This window comes from Anser cygnoides, chromosome 6, assembly GCF_040182565.1.
Source record: "Anser cygnoides isolate HZ-2024a breed goose chromosome 6, Taihu_goose_T2T_genome, whole genome shotgun sequence".
Lineage (NCBI taxonomy): Eukaryota > Metazoa > Chordata > Aves > Anseriformes > Anatidae > Anser > Anser cygnoides.
Window position 1 is genome coordinate 28,058,215 of NC_089878.1, and position 15,210 is coordinate 28,073,424.

The window sequence follows — 15,210 nt, forward strand, 5'->3', positions numbered from 1 at the left end:
GCTGGTGAAGATGCAAAAATTGTCCAGCAGTGACCATACATTCTCCTTAAGCTGTGATTTCTCTGTTTAGAGACTTATTAAAGGAACACTCCTGCTGTTTGCAGTTTTTATCGTGGTGCTGCCTTTTTGATGCTTTCCAGCATCAGAAACCTCTTTCCCCGCTCTTGCAGGCCCAGCTCAGCCCCACTGTAATCCCAGGGCATCTCCCCCACAGCCTAGGGCTTTCACCTGGGTGCTCGCTCTGTTCTTACCCTTGCACGTATCTGGGTGGGGGGACGTCTTGTTCCTGGCCAAGCAGGGAGCTGTTTCTAGTTTTCCTGTGGCAGGTTGAAATAATAATAATAATCATAACAACAACAACAATAATAACAACAATAATAACAATAATAATAACAATAATTATAATAAGCTGACTGGGATGGCAGGAAACAAGTTATTTTAGAAATGAGGAGTATTTGCACTTCTTGGCTCTCCTCCTGGGAGGTCTGTAGCATGGCCCATCCCTCACCTTGCCCAGCATGGCAGGGGGATGCAGGCTGCTGCCCTGGTACCCAAAGAAAACAAACCAGGCATTTTCTCTGAAAATACCACATGTTTTCTTGCCACTTGCCCAGTGTTTTGCATGCCATCAGGCTGTGAGCAGAGGAAAGGCAGCGGGTGCTGGTGACAGCCACCCAGGGCAGTTCCTGCCCCTGAGCAGGGGGAGGGAAGCCAGGAGCCCCCCCAGCAGCACCCTGTGGCTGTGCTGCACCTGGGGGTCACTGTCTTTTTTGCCTTTACCTTTTTTCCTTTTTTCTTTTAAACTAAGCACCTGCACTTTGCATGCTGGCTCACCAGTCCGGCACACTTGAGGCAGTACTTCGAGGATGCTGGCATCCCGCTGACAGTACTGGGTGATGGGACGCTGCGTGCCCCTTTGATGGACATGACAGAAACAGCGATTGCCATTCTTACTCAGTCCTCAGACACTTCCGCGATCCACGTGTAGGCACGGGCAGTGCTGGATGATCAGGAGTTTGTGCGGCATCTATAAACACTTGTGTCTGGGGAATAAAGGCTTCAGCTGCCAGTCAGGTTAATTTTCTCTCTGATGATAGTTCGGCCTGGAGGGTATAGAGTATCAAGGGAGCTGCAAAATTTGAGTATGATGTAATTTAGAGATTTCTGTCCTCTTCGAGAAGTGCACATCCTATGCACATAACCCCCTTTTAACAGACAGTGGAGTATTTAGAAAATCTCAGTGCTCAAAGTAGGAAATGGGAACCCGCCCCTTCTGTTGGCTTCACACTGGACAGGCCCCAGGTCTGCACACCGGAGCCATGCTGCAAGCACTGCAGAGGGTAAAAATTTCTACCAGCAATGCTGGGAACAGACAGACCCAGCAGAAATAAAGCTTATTTCATAAAGGAATTTATGCTAGGGATGCTCTTCAATAAAATGAGCCAATTCTCCGTATTAACTCTATTTACTTACCTTATGCTGCTTGCAAAATCATTATTCTCTCTACGTTGGGACTTTCAGGAGTGCCGTCACCCTTCCAGCATCAGCAGGGCAGGAGCTGGGGCTGTTGGAAGCCACCAGCAGGGCCATGATCAGAGCTCCCGCTGCTGGCCTGGGCCATGGTCATCGGCTCCCAGTCCCTGTGGGGCCCTGCCCCGCGGCACCACACACACGCACATGTGCAGATGAACACTCAGCCCTGAGAAAGGCTGAAAATTCCCTGCTTAACGTCTGCTGTCAGAAAGTGCTGCGCTGCCAAAATCAAACTATCCCACGGGAGCGTGTCGGTTCGGACAGACTGAAGTTTAGGGCACCAAAAATGAGAATAACTCATTTCAGTAAACTCACAGCCGTCAGCAGGCAGCTGTCAGATTGGGGCATTGCAAGTGTTCAGTCTGAAATGACTTCTCTTTGGCACCACTGCGCATTAATGTATGCCGCAGCATAAATTCTTGTATGAAAAAATACGAAATGAATTATGAAACAGAATAATGCTATACAAATCTGGACTGGAATAGAAACAAGTAGTACTCTAAATATGAAATTTATACTAAATATAAACATAATGGAATAGAAAACCTCTAAAGGAAATAATCCCAAAATGCAAACAAATGTTTCAATTGACCTGAAACAAAGTGTTTTCAGATTGCTGTTATGTGAGGGATGGATCATGAGCTCCATTTTCCCTTTTCAGTTTTTATTTGTAAGTCAGAATTGTGACTTAAAAATTCTGTCTTCTTCCCATGACAGCTATCCGTTCTGAGAGCTGAACAAGTGTTTCCTTTCTACTACAGACAGACGGCGGGCGAGGTTAGCCTCTTGCCATTTTGAATGTTTCAAGGGGGCTCTGGTGATGGCTGTCCTTTTGCTGGCCCTTGTGGTGTCGGTGGAGCCGACCTGTATTGCAGGCAGGAGCAACAAACCCAGCGGCGACATCCCTTGGTTTGAGGGCTTGGGCACTACGTCTGCACAGAGGAGGTGCAAGTGGCTGCTGAGCTTTGGCTCTGTAACTCTTTACGAGGCTCAGGAGACATGGGATGCTTTACTCTTGGCCTGAGCAGAGGAAACGTTACCGTGCTGTGAGCGAGGAGAAGCATGCCTGGCCAAAAACTGCCTCCAGCAGCGACTCCCTGGCATGCCCGCAGGTCAAGGGCAGGGTGTCTGCTTGAAGGTGGATGCTTCCCAACACGCAGGCGTCGGTAACCTAAAGCAGGTTTATGACAGAGCCAAGATCAGGCATTAATGCAATAGACTGGTAATTCAATCACTTTATAGAAGTTGATCTGTCCTTTTTATTACAATTATTGTCAGCCCGGGTGTTTCGTTCCATCACTGAAAATAAACATCATTTATCATACTTGTAAAGATTAGCCCCTGACAGCTCCAGCTCTGCTTTGCATAAATGTGTATTAATGTCGGCTCTGTCTGAAGTGGAGAGAGAAGTCTATATTTCACAAGAATGATTAGACAGTGTCACCACTGCTTTAACTAATGTCTTATCATGACGGATAATCAAACTGTGTAAAAAAAAAAAAAAAAAGGCAATTTCTTGCATATGCATTTTTTTTTTTTTTGCGTTACTGGTCTCAGAACCAGCAGTAGTTTTGCAGCTGCAGTACCGAGGTTCGTGGTGCCGGGGCTGCCGAAGCTGCTCAGGGTTTCAGGAGGTGCCTGCGGCTCAGCGCCAGGGCTGGGGCTGCCACCTCCCTGCAAGGCTGCCCGAGCGTTCCCTTCTGGAGACCCTGCAGCCTACAGCTCGGCCAGACTCGTAACTGTCGGAGCAGGATTTTTTTCCATGCCTTGGGCTGAGTTTGATTTGGAAAGTTAGAGCTAAAATGATGCCGTCATTTCTGAGAGTGAGATTAAGGGAAAATGTGATGCCTGGGCTAAAATGTTCTGACAGACATTTTCCAGAAGAGCCCTAGGGTTTCTGGCCCTCGGGGCAAGACCCCTACAGCTGGCATGTGCCTGCCCTGAGGTGAGGGACGAGCCTTGTGTTGCTCCCATCAATATGCATTGCAGAGAGATCTATCTATATATACATGTATATACAACTCACGGGCACTGATGCCCATCATTTACCAACCACAATTCTCTTTCCTGCCATGCTGAAGAAAAATAACTCTACGACTTCCATGCAAGAACATCAGAGCTGAAGAAAAGTCCTTCTCGTCAAATTTGTTATTGGATCTAATTCCACCAGTTTCAGAAACAAAGAATACGAAACCAACCCCGTTTGTTTTCAGGTGCTGGTTTTGGTGAGCTGGAGAAGTTGAACAACGCTCGTGATTTCTGGGCATCTGATCTGGGCTTCACAAAAGCCCCAGGTTGTGGAGCAAAGGCGCTTGTGTTGGGGGATTGCTTTCATTGTTGCTAGCTTGTAAAAGTTATTTCCAATTCTTATGCCTTCAGGGGAAAAAAAAAAAAACCACCAACCAACAACTTGGAGGCACAGATCCTTAAAAGCAAATGTCAAATAAAACATTTGATTAATAATCTTATCATTTCTAACCCAGCCACCTTATTTTGGAAGGCTGGTGATTGAGATCACCGTTAATTGAAGATGACGCCTTAAAATTAGCCCACTGCGGAGGTATCTCATTGAATCAGGTCCTAAAGGAGCGATAATACATCAAACATCGTATATGAAAACAAATAAACCTCTTCCCTGCATAACTAAGAGCTACTTCTGCTGTTGGAACTGAAGCGTTAACACTGTTGGAGCTAGACTGAGCGCTTATATCGCTGGTTTCTCTTTTTTGCCTGCCAGCCCCAGCTTTTTCCCATTCAGGCTGTGGTCACCACTGGTTTCCCCCGCTGGTGCGGGGCTGGTGGCTGTGCCCGAAGCCTTGCAGTGCTGCCTCCCCTTAGCTGAAGAACCCGAACCTGAAACTTTGCCACGGAATAAAACAGATGTTAACAAAAAAGCCACGCATCCACCTCCAAGTAGCCCGGGTGCAGGAGCCAGGTGTCGGTGGTGGAGGGAAGGAGGGGGAGAGGACGGCTCTGGGGCCACCAGCCATCCCAGCAATGCTGGCTTCAGCAGCTGGCACTTCTTGAAGTGCTAAAAGCTTTGGACACAGATTACCATGCGCATATTTCAATTTCCCTTAAATCCAGGGAGATTTCCTCTTAGAGCACACTCTCTCCCTTGCTCTTCTTTTTTTTTTTTTTTATTATTATTATTTTTCCTTCAGCTAGATTGTGCTTGATGGGGGTCTGTTAACCGAATGCAGCATATTATATATTACTTCAATAAATCACCGCCAGCCGAAGCATTCAATATCATGCGGAGCAGTAATCAGGGGAAGTCTTAATCACTCTTTAAATGGTTTGAATTTATGCCTTGCTTTCTACAGGCTCCCGTCGCTGCTGGGAAGGCACGGCGGTGGCCCCCCAGGCCCTGGACCCCCGTCCGGGTGCCTTGCTGGGTGAGGAGGTGTCGCTCTGCGGCCGCCTGAGCAGCTGCTCCTGCTGGGCTGAGCCCGCACAGATGTGCGGCAGGTCCTGACTTTGTTTCAACTGGGAAAAAAAAAAAAAAAAAAAAGCCTTTTAATACAGACTGCTCCTTTTCAAAGAAATCATCCGAAAAGAGCAAGGCCAGCTGCTGTAATCCTCACTTTACGCCGCTCCGTCCGTTTGCGTTTGGTCCAGGAGATTAAAAACGCCTCCTGGATTTTTGCGAGCGAGTGGGAGAAGGGGAGAGGGAGGGCTGACTTCAAAGAAAACAACCAGAAAACCACAAAGCGCTAAGTCTAATTTTTAAACAAATAGATTTATGACCGACGGCCCGACCCGCCGAGACGCGCCGTGAAGGCAAAGCCCTCCAAGCCGCGGCGCTGGTGGGGGCGCCCGGTGTCAGCCCACCGGCAGGGAGGGCGGCAGCCTTCCTCCCCTGCACTGTCCCGCGCCGGCCTTCACCTTCCCCTCTCAGCAACCGTAGGCAGATGTTCATGATGTCATCTCTCCTGGCAATGGGAGAAAAAGAGAGGGGGGAAAAAAAAAACCAAACTCATAGCAGGAAACAAAAGCCCTTTTTTTTTGGGGGGGGGGGGGGGGGGGTGGAATTTAACCATTTTGGGTGCCCTCTTGCCCGTGAGCATGGCACTAAGGCTTGGCGAGGCCATCGTAGGGCAGGAGGTGAGGTTAATGGGCTCGTTAACCGCATCTGGTGGGAGAGCCCCGTGCGGGCTGCGCCGGCTTCTCCAGCTCCGAAACACTTGGCGGGGCCCTCCAGCTGGAGAGCACGAGCCTCCCCCCGCCTTCAAAGCGCTCCCACTGCCGGGCCGTAAATCACGGCTCTCGCAGTGGAAACTGGAACGGGACCCGAGCTGAGCCGAGACGCAGCAGCTGAGACCCTTGAACAATAGTCCTACACACAGGAAACTCGCCCATAATAGTGATTTTGAGTTCCAAGGAACTTTGGTTTCTGACTGTTCGGTTTTTTTTTTTTTTTTCCTTCCCTCCCCAGCCCCATTTGGTTTTTCATTCAGTTCCATGTTGTTCGTGTCTCTTAATAGGGCATCTTTCATTATCATTATCCCTAATAGTGGTTTATTGTATTAGTTACAGTTAATTTAAATGTTACCGAAGCATTGAAAGCAGATTGCAGATGTTTTGAAACAGATGTTATTTTAATGTTAAAACAAAATCATGAATATTTATAGGTCATTATTGCCTGGGTTGAATTAGACTCTTTAAATAGTAATGTATGGGCTTAACATCTTTTGAAGGAAATGCTCCAAAAAGAGGTGAATGGAAAAACACTCTCATATGAAGATGTGTAAATCATTTCTTCTGGCTTACTGACTTTTTCTTTATGAATGGTCAGAATTAATTATGGTTTTATTACTAAACCAGGTACTATTCTTGCTCTGTAACTGCAGTTAACCCAGGACAAAGTTTTCAGCTCAAAACCGCCTTTCCAGCTCTCCGTTTCATAGAAAAGAGGCCCACCAGCTCCCTCCAAGCAGACCTAAAGCTGGAGCAATATTCTGAGGTGGAGTCATCAGTATTAAAGCAAAAATAAGGTGAAGATGATGCAAGCACACAGCTCACTTGCTGTCAGTCTTTCCTATAGAAACACAAAGAGGGTTTGTTAATGCCACATGCAGGCTGCCTCTGTTCATGTCTTCCTTTATGGAGGTGAAGTTAGTCTTTAAGGCATCAGTTCAAAATGGCCTTTCATTCATTACAAAGTTATTTAGTTACGGGTAGGTAACTCTAAATGACATTTCTACATCTCGCACTTTATTAGTTGATCCTAGCTGCTAAATGACATGGAGAGAGCGGCAGAGTATGGTGGGAGAGTTCAGTGTGTTTTGGCTAATTTTGGATGGGGTCCAACCTTCTGGAGTTGGAAATTTGCCTCCAAGATGATGAGCTTGTGCACCTCCCTCTGGGAGAGCTGTGAAGTTGGAAAGTTAGAAAAAAAAAGTTGGTGAAAAATTAAAACCAAGAAGAATGTAAGCACTGGGATATTTCTTTGCTCCCCAGAAGGGTTTGCAAGCACTTCTGCCAACTTAGATGCATCGTGTCCTATCTAGCTCAGTAGCACTGACTCCGGGGGTAGTGCTGTGGATGGAGAGGCTAGTGGCAAGGGGACAGGCTATCAGGCAGCCACCCACCCATCCTACTGCTCTTTGCTTATGTCTGCAGGGATGATGTGCAGCACTGAGCCTTTTTTTTTTTTTTTTTTTTTTTTTTTTGACTTCAAATTTACTAATTTGGAGGAAAGCCTGAGTCCTCCTGAAGCTGGCAGGACTCCTTGTCTACGGGCACAAAACCCCAGAGCAGATGGGCACACATTTTGGCTAAGCACAGCAGCAGTTGTTGAGCATTAGGGTCTGTAATCTCATCCAGGAGCATCCCAACAGCCCCCTCTGCTTCTTCTTCGGCCAAGGGGCACGTGCATCGCCCCGTGCTGCTCGGGCTGCCTCCCACTGCACACAGCATCACACTGCTGCCACTGCACACCGCAGCGTTGTGCCTCAAAAATTCAGGACCTGCATTTTCCAGAAAGGACAGCAGTAAGAAACACGACATTTCAGTTTCCATCTAGATATGAGGGTTACAGGAATAGTGATTAAAAAGCTGCACACCGTATTCTCCGCCTGACCTGAGGGCTGGGTTAGGGATGGCAGGCTGCAGGGCTCGGTTGCAGCTGAGGTCCATGGAGTTCTGATTGCATTCAGGGACCTGGCTGTAGAGCCCTTGCACCAAGAGTCACAGAAACACCAGAATTCATTTTGCTTTCTATAAATTGTCCCAGAATGTTTTCTATTGCAATCTTAGCTCTTGATTTTAAAAGCCATACTGAGAAGTGACATACATCCAAGTGAAGACATGTTCCTTTGACAGCTTGAACTTGCCCTTCCACCACTTTGTCCCAAGGATCACAGAAAGCCTGGTACAGTACATTACATTCAGTAGGCTGCCAGAAAGAGAGTTCATTTAGTTTGATGACAGATTAATACTGATTCACAAATTAATTTTGTCTCTTTGTATATCAAGGGTGTCCGCAACTTATTTAATTTGTAATAAATATAATTATAGAAATGAATGAGCTATCAAGATTTTTAAAGTATGATCCATCAATGTTGGCATGACTTGTAATCCTGGTCATTATAAATAAAATGGGTCTTTTGCAATATGGAATGCAATTTTCCCTGTAGTTTGTCTCATTATTTTCTGACATGTGGGTTAATATTAAATTACAATGCCTTAATTTTCGAATCAGGGCTCAATTTGTAAATAAGAGGTTAATAAATAACCTTTCCAGCTGGAGGCCTTCATTAAAATAAACTTTTAAGTGAGATATTTGCCTCTTGGTTGAAGCATCGGTGGTACCAGCATTGTCTCATGCTTTATATTGCAAACAAAACAAAAAAGCTTGCATGGCAGCCAGAAAACCCTGTCCAAAGAGTCATTGTACCTTCAGTGTTTTCATATGGTCTTTCAGATGTCCCACCTAACTGGATTATACCCCAGCTGGCTCCATCTCCTGCTTCCTGACACGTGGAGTGCAGACCAAGCTGTCTTCGTTTTAAGCGACCTTGAGCACACTGTGAAGCCTGCAGGTGGCTGGAGCCTGCTGTCGTGTATGGTGCTGTACATTTTAGTGGTCTTTCAGTTGTCCAGCCTACATGGGCAACGCAGCTTATTGCTTCTGAGGCACTGGGCTCAGACCTACTCCAGCTTCTTAGTATACTTACTGCTATGATTCGTGTGATGGTTTCTCCCACCACCAGTGCTTTTCAGGAAAAACGCTTTTCCAAAGACTGTCACATAGTTCTTCATAGAAATTTCATGTTCTGAGCTATAGAGCTGAATTTTCTCAGTTTGCACAGATGAAAAGCTCTGGCTTCTCCACTAAAGGCATCTCTGACTGGTGGTGTTTGGGCCCTGAACCTAAACTGCATTGGTTTGGGTTTTTTCCATTGCTGACTGATCAGCTTGGACAAATACTTCCTCAGTAGCTGAAAGGAAAGTAATATTATGTGCAATTTTATTAAAAAGACAAACCCAAACAAAAAAAAAACCAAACCAAAAAACCCAACAAAAACACAATCCCAGGACACATTAGGAAAACTCAAAAAATGCTAACACACTCTTGAAGGCAGTAGCAGGTTGTTGTACAAGACATGTCTAAGTAAGGCAGCTAATAAGATCAAATAGGCTTTTGAAACAGCAAAATTTCAGGCTGAAGCACTGGAGAAACCATTTTCAAAAGAAAGCAGCCTGGTCGTGTCACTTTGACCAGCTCAGCCCCATGTCTTTCAGCACAAGCCTACAATGGGCAGCCGCATGCCTGCCTTGTGGCTGGGAACTGCAAATATTGGCAGCGGCAAAGGGTGAGCGTGAGTTTTGTTTTTTTCTGAAAAGTGGCATGCCCTGTCCAGGGGAAACATGCCTGAAGCCCAAGGAACATAGGGCAATTGTGACGAGAGGGGCCCTGTGGCTTGTCCTTCTCTCGCAATGCCAGAGCATCATCTCTCTGCTGCTTGTCTACAGGAGCATTCTGGCTTGTGTACTCCTGGTAACGTTTAGGTAAAGTGGAACATCGCCTCAGCTTGAGCTCTACCAAACTTCTATGCTTATCTACCTCCAGCAAAAGTCCCCCTGAGGACAGGATCAGTTCACACTCTTCCATGAAGTCAGTGAGATGTTTCTTGGGTGTCATTTCCACCTCTTGGCTAGTTTTGCCTGTTAGTGCCACATCTCTGTGCTTTCTGTGGCTATGAAAAATGGCAGGCTCAAAATTCAGTGTCTTAACAGAAGACAAACCACCACTACCAAAAGAAACACACAGATCAAGCCTAACCTCAAGACCTTTCTGGCTTAATTGTATGGACTTGCAGCCACAAATGCTCCTAGCGTGGTCCTGTGGTTACCTACCTAGCAAGATAAATTATGCTGAATCCCCCCTTGTGCTATTTATGCTAGAAGACAATCTTCTTCAGCGTGGTACCCAGTTGGGTTCATTCAAGAACTGTGTTTTCTAATTTGAGTGGTTTTCATTCAGCCTAATAGAGAGCATTAATGCACATGCACAAGACCAAGTTTACAATTATAGCCCTCTGATGGTTCTGCAGTTATTTTCATTCAAGAAACAGCAGATGCCTTTCTAATAGTAGTAAAGAAGTTTGAAATACCTTTAAATAAATAAACCTCCTGTCCATCTATGGATTTTACTCTGAGAGGAGAACAGGCTCCCTTTGTTCACCATTTGCATTACCAAGTGAACCATGTCTGAGACCTGCTGAATCATCTGGGCCAGCACTTTGCCTGAGGTGTCTCATGTCAGCACTGAAACGAGGGCTGGGAAAGGTGTTTTACCTTAGCTAATCTAATCATACCAAAGTACAGTACTCTATGTGTTAGCTGGAATAATTTGAAACAGAAAACAGAACTAACAATGTGTTTTTTCCTGTTATAAGGAAGGATGTTACTAACCTAAAGGGCTCTCATTCCCTGACTTTATTATGCACCTTTTTCTTTTGTGAGTTCTGCTTGGTCCCGATTTCTCACAAGTGGAAGAACTTCATAGGAAAAGCAGGGGTGGAAAACAGCTCCTCATGGGCCCCTTGAGATGTGACTTTTTCTGGTACTGATTCACCTATGATGAAGCCAACCCAGTTCTCTACATCCTTTTTTTTTTTTTTTTTTTTTTTTTTTAAATAAATGACAGCTAAAATGTTAATGAAAAAAATGTAATGATAATATTTTAGCTGAAAATGCTTTTGATATCACTTTTACAAGACTACTTGGATGTCACGTCTCAGCCTCGTGCTCTTCTAAATCCAAGATTTAGATTTGGAAGGTATTTAGGCTAAACTCATTAATGCACTGTTGGTAAGTGTTGAATTTTGGAAAGGGTTTATAAGTCGGATCAGATTTTAAATTTACCTTTTAATTTGTGCATTTACAGTCCATTTTTCTGGACGTGTTCAGTGGCCACAAAGCTGGCTCTCATCTCTGAGAGAAGTCTTCTCAAATACTTAGGTCTCATTGGTGCTTTCAACACCTAGACCACTGCTGATCTGTTCAAAATGCTCCCACTTATTCCAGTTAGTGATGGAAATGCTGGGATCTCTTTTTTTTTTTTTTTTTCCAATTAAGTAGAAACATTCACCTGGCTCAGCCCCAGTTTCTTTTCCCTGAAAACATTTTTCATTCTCACTGACAAGTCTCCAGACATTGCTAAGACAGGCGATCATTTCCTGAGCGTTCCTCGAGCAAGGTGAGACCTGTTCGGTTCCTGGATAGCTGCTAACTAGGGAAAGTCGCTGGCCTGCGATGAGGATCGTCACTGGGAGCACCCTCCTCGGTGGGTGCTGGTGTTACATGGGTGCAGCCTCTTGGCCTGCGCAGCAAAACCCGTTTCCTCGCCCCCTCCTTAAGATCTCCCAGATAGAGTAATGCCGCCCACTTTCGGTGTGCCTGGAGTGATGTTTAATCCTCTGTGCACTTCATGTAACGCGATCGAATTTCACTTATTGTCATTATTGATGAGTGACACGGAGGTTAAATGATTTGCATCAAGACATTTTCCTCAAGAAAAAAAAAAAAAAAAAAGATTAACACATCACTTTTCAGTCAGCTGAGACACTTTGCTCAGGTGCCAGATAGCTGGCTAAGTGCAGCAGACAGGTACCCTTGCGGAGGGCTGCGTTGCCAGCAGGGAAATGGGGCCAATAAAGCCACCTGGAGATTATCAGGTTGCTGCTATGCAATAACACTGGGCAGAAATGGAGAAGCACGTGTGTTTCCTGCAGCTTGGCCGAGCCGCTTGGGCTGGGAGCGCCTTTGCTCCGAGGTCTGCAGCCAAGGGCAGGAGGCTGGCGTTGCCAAAGGGTGGGGCAGGCCACCTACAGACTCCAGGCCCGGGCCTGCTTCGCCTCTCCGAGCCTGCAGAGAATCAGCCCCAGCCGGGCCCTCGGTCGCCGTCACGGCCGTGCCACCGCCACCTGCGCGGCTGGCTGGAGCCCCCCAGGTGCAGGACGGGGCCTGTGCCCCCAGCCTCGCCGCCTGGCCTGGCGGTGGCTGCCAGCACGACCAGTTGTCTGAGTAGTGGGCATGGGTGTGTGGGGGGGAATAACAGAGCCCACGTAGGTGCTTTTGTTCCCCAAAGCCCTTAATGTAAAGCTCTACAGATGTAAAATTGTCTTCAAAACTAGATCTCACACCCACAAATATGTCTAAGCTTTGCTTCCTTGTTTTCCTTTTGTCATGGCCAGCATCTCCTCACGGCCTCCAACATTCTGGAAGTGAGAGAAACACTGGGAGACAGAAAGCCATGAAAAAAAAAAATTATCCCTGTTTTGACATGAGTTTTTCTTCCTTCCCTGCTGCTCTCCTCATTTCACTTGATCTATTTTAACCACTACCACGCTGTAGCACAAACCTGTGCTCTGGCCAACATCCAGCTGTGCAGGATGTGCTCTTCTACTGCACGATTCCCCCTGCAGGTGTCAGGAAAGCTGTTCCTCGTGCTCCTGAGTCAAAAAATGCAACTGTCTCTCTGTCAAACACTGATAGAGAGGGTGTCCGTATGCGCAGAGCGCTCTGGGGTCCTTCCTGGAGAGGAACACGGAAGGCACAGCGATGGGGGAAAGGGAGGTATATGTGAAGGTTGTCTTTAGTTGTAGTCTTTTTGTATAGTCAAGGGAGGGAGAAAGGGAAAGGGGTAGGAAAAGGGAAAGTGAATGGGAGAGTGAGACTCTTTCAGAAAATTGTTCAGAGCATCAGACCAAGGTTCTGCTCTGAGTCCTTCCTTAAAAGTCCTCTCTTTATGGAGATTGCCCTGGGCTGTATTAAATAAAAGTTAAGACTAGCCAGAGCAACCCAGACCAAAGATATATATAGCTCCACACCCAGTTTCCTGATGCAGGAGCTGCCTTTTGGTGTTTCTTGCCATGTCTGTTGCTCCTTGGTGATACCACCATACAAATTATCGTAGAGATACAGTTGTAAAATGGCTTCTCTGATGGAGAAAAACGTCCACAGGACGCTTGGGAGCAGTAGCCACAGAGTTTGGTTTTTCAGCAAGACATCGATACTCAGAGACATTTCCAGCAAGTGCACTGTTGTTGAGTGCAGCAGCTCTTTCAAAGTTGACAGCAGGCAGGCCACTGTGCCCCCCTACATATCTGCCTGACAGGCCAGTGTGGGGAAAATGGAAATAGGGAGGGCAAGGGACCAGTGCAATGAATCACAGGTGTTAGTGCAATAGGAGTAAGCTCCAGCAGTCACAAACCTTCAGCGTGTGTGAAAGCATCACTTTGCTTTTTTTTTTTTTAATTTTATTTTTACAGCAAACATATTTAATATAGCCATTTCAATTTTTACATGAAGCATAAATCAAGGGTGAGAAATAAGTATATTGGCCACAACATAGGTTGTTTTGTAGCTTCTAAATTTCTTAAGTGTTAGGTCATTTTACTTACAAGTTAAATAGCTGTCTGCAAGAGGCCTTGGTTGGTTATAAATTGTCCTTCCAATAATATAAACCACACCATTTATTTACAACACGTATGCTCTTCCAAGTAGATCCAACAGCTCGTAAAGAACAACAGCTCCTATGTCATCCCTACTGAGACCACTGCAATAAAGAGCCATTGGAATGACTCCGTACTCAGTAAGTGCAATCAGATCCAGCAACAGTAGCTTTTATGGACTTTTTCTCCCCTCCAGGAAAACTTTCGATATTAGTGCAATTTCAAAGAGCTGTGATGGTCTTACCCAGAATGGGATCTTACTCCTCCTGTGCTTTCAATGGTTTTGAGAGTGGAGTGAAGTAACACTCACCAGACGGTTAGAATCAGCCCTGTTAGGATGTTTCATTTTCATAAGGGAGATGATCAATTAAAAAGAGGGTTAATTGAATATTACGATGTTCTCACAGTTGTATAAACACCAAGGGTCTGGCTTACAAACACCAGTTGTTGCAGAAGGTTTATTACCTTCTTACTGTTGGACAAATGAGCCTTTCCATCTCTGTTGATTCCAGGATGGCTGGGCAGTAAAAAAGTGTATGCTGGTACGTGACCTCGGGTGTATTCCTAGGAAATATTGACCCAGTTTAAGTAATAAAGATGTTCTTACACAGGCAGAGGTGTGCCCTGATCAAACTCTAAAGTGAAATACTGGCTAGAAGTGGCATTTGATCTAGATTAGAGACTCACTTTAAGCGTTTGAAGTAGAAAAGCAGTAGGAGCTGATCTGAGTCTCCAAAGCCTTTTGTCAATAGAAAAGCTCTGAACTATTTCCCTTTAATAATATTACTGCATTTTAAAAAATGTTATTTGTGTAGTTCTTGGACAGTACAGAAGGGTGTGATATTTATCCAATGGATTTACAGACTAACAGGATCATTAACACGTTAATCAACATCTTGTTCCCTGGCTCAACCTCAGACTGCTGACACTGGTGCAAGAGTCACAAGAGCATGGGATTCACCTCATCCTGTGATAAATGCGGGGGATGACAGATGCCTTCCAGAGGACAATCCACCCTGTCCTACGTGTCTAAAACAGGAAAGATTAATTGTGTTTTAGGGCATGTCCATCTCTTGCCACTGATTATGAGGGAACCCAGATTATGGGGTGAGGATTTGATCCAAACTCACCTGATTCTACTGATCAGCTCAGCAGGGATCTTGCCTGAAGCAAAATGAGGACATCCCTTCAGTCGCTTGAAACTTCTGGTTCATGTGCACAAAGTGCCATGGCTGATTCACACACCAACTGCTTTGCTTAACAGCTGACTTTATTCGAAACTCATTGCTGTGCCCATAATGCTCACCTATGAACAGCCTCCCCAACTTTCCCTAAAGCTCTCACCCAGTCCGCATCCACCCACGTCTATGAAATCAAATTGAAAATCAATCTCTCAAGTGGCTGAGCTAACTCTTGCCGCAGTCAAAGGAAAGCTGCTCATCAATGAGCCAGACCAGGCTCTAACTGGATCATGACTGAGAAATCTGTTGCTTACCAGGTCGTTTCCCATCACGTACATAGCGGACAAATTAATTTTTCCTTACTCCAAACCCAAATTTCAACTAATCACTGTCATGGCTTATCATGGCTTTGCTGATCTGAACCCAGGCAGCATCATGCAGTGGCTCACACACCAGGCCCATCCATCTCCTCACCACCCATTCCTAGGCACCACCCGAGTCCATCTGACTGTGCTGGTGTGGCAATGCCA

General features: G+C 45.8%; 1 long non-coding RNA gene across 1 annotated transcript in view; it reads left to right on the forward strand.

Annotated features, from left to right (window-relative positions):
• LOC125183767 (uncharacterized) overlaps positions 1-5,526 on the forward strand; it is a 71,395-nt gene extending 65,869 nt beyond the window's left edge. The window contains exon 6 of the long non-coding RNA XR_010832470.1: positions 2,251-5,526. This is a non-coding gene — a long non-coding RNA (uncharacterized lncRNA). The remainder of the gene's footprint in view (positions 1-2,250) is intronic.
• The last annotated feature ends 9,684 nt before the right edge of the window (positions 5,527-15,210 follow it).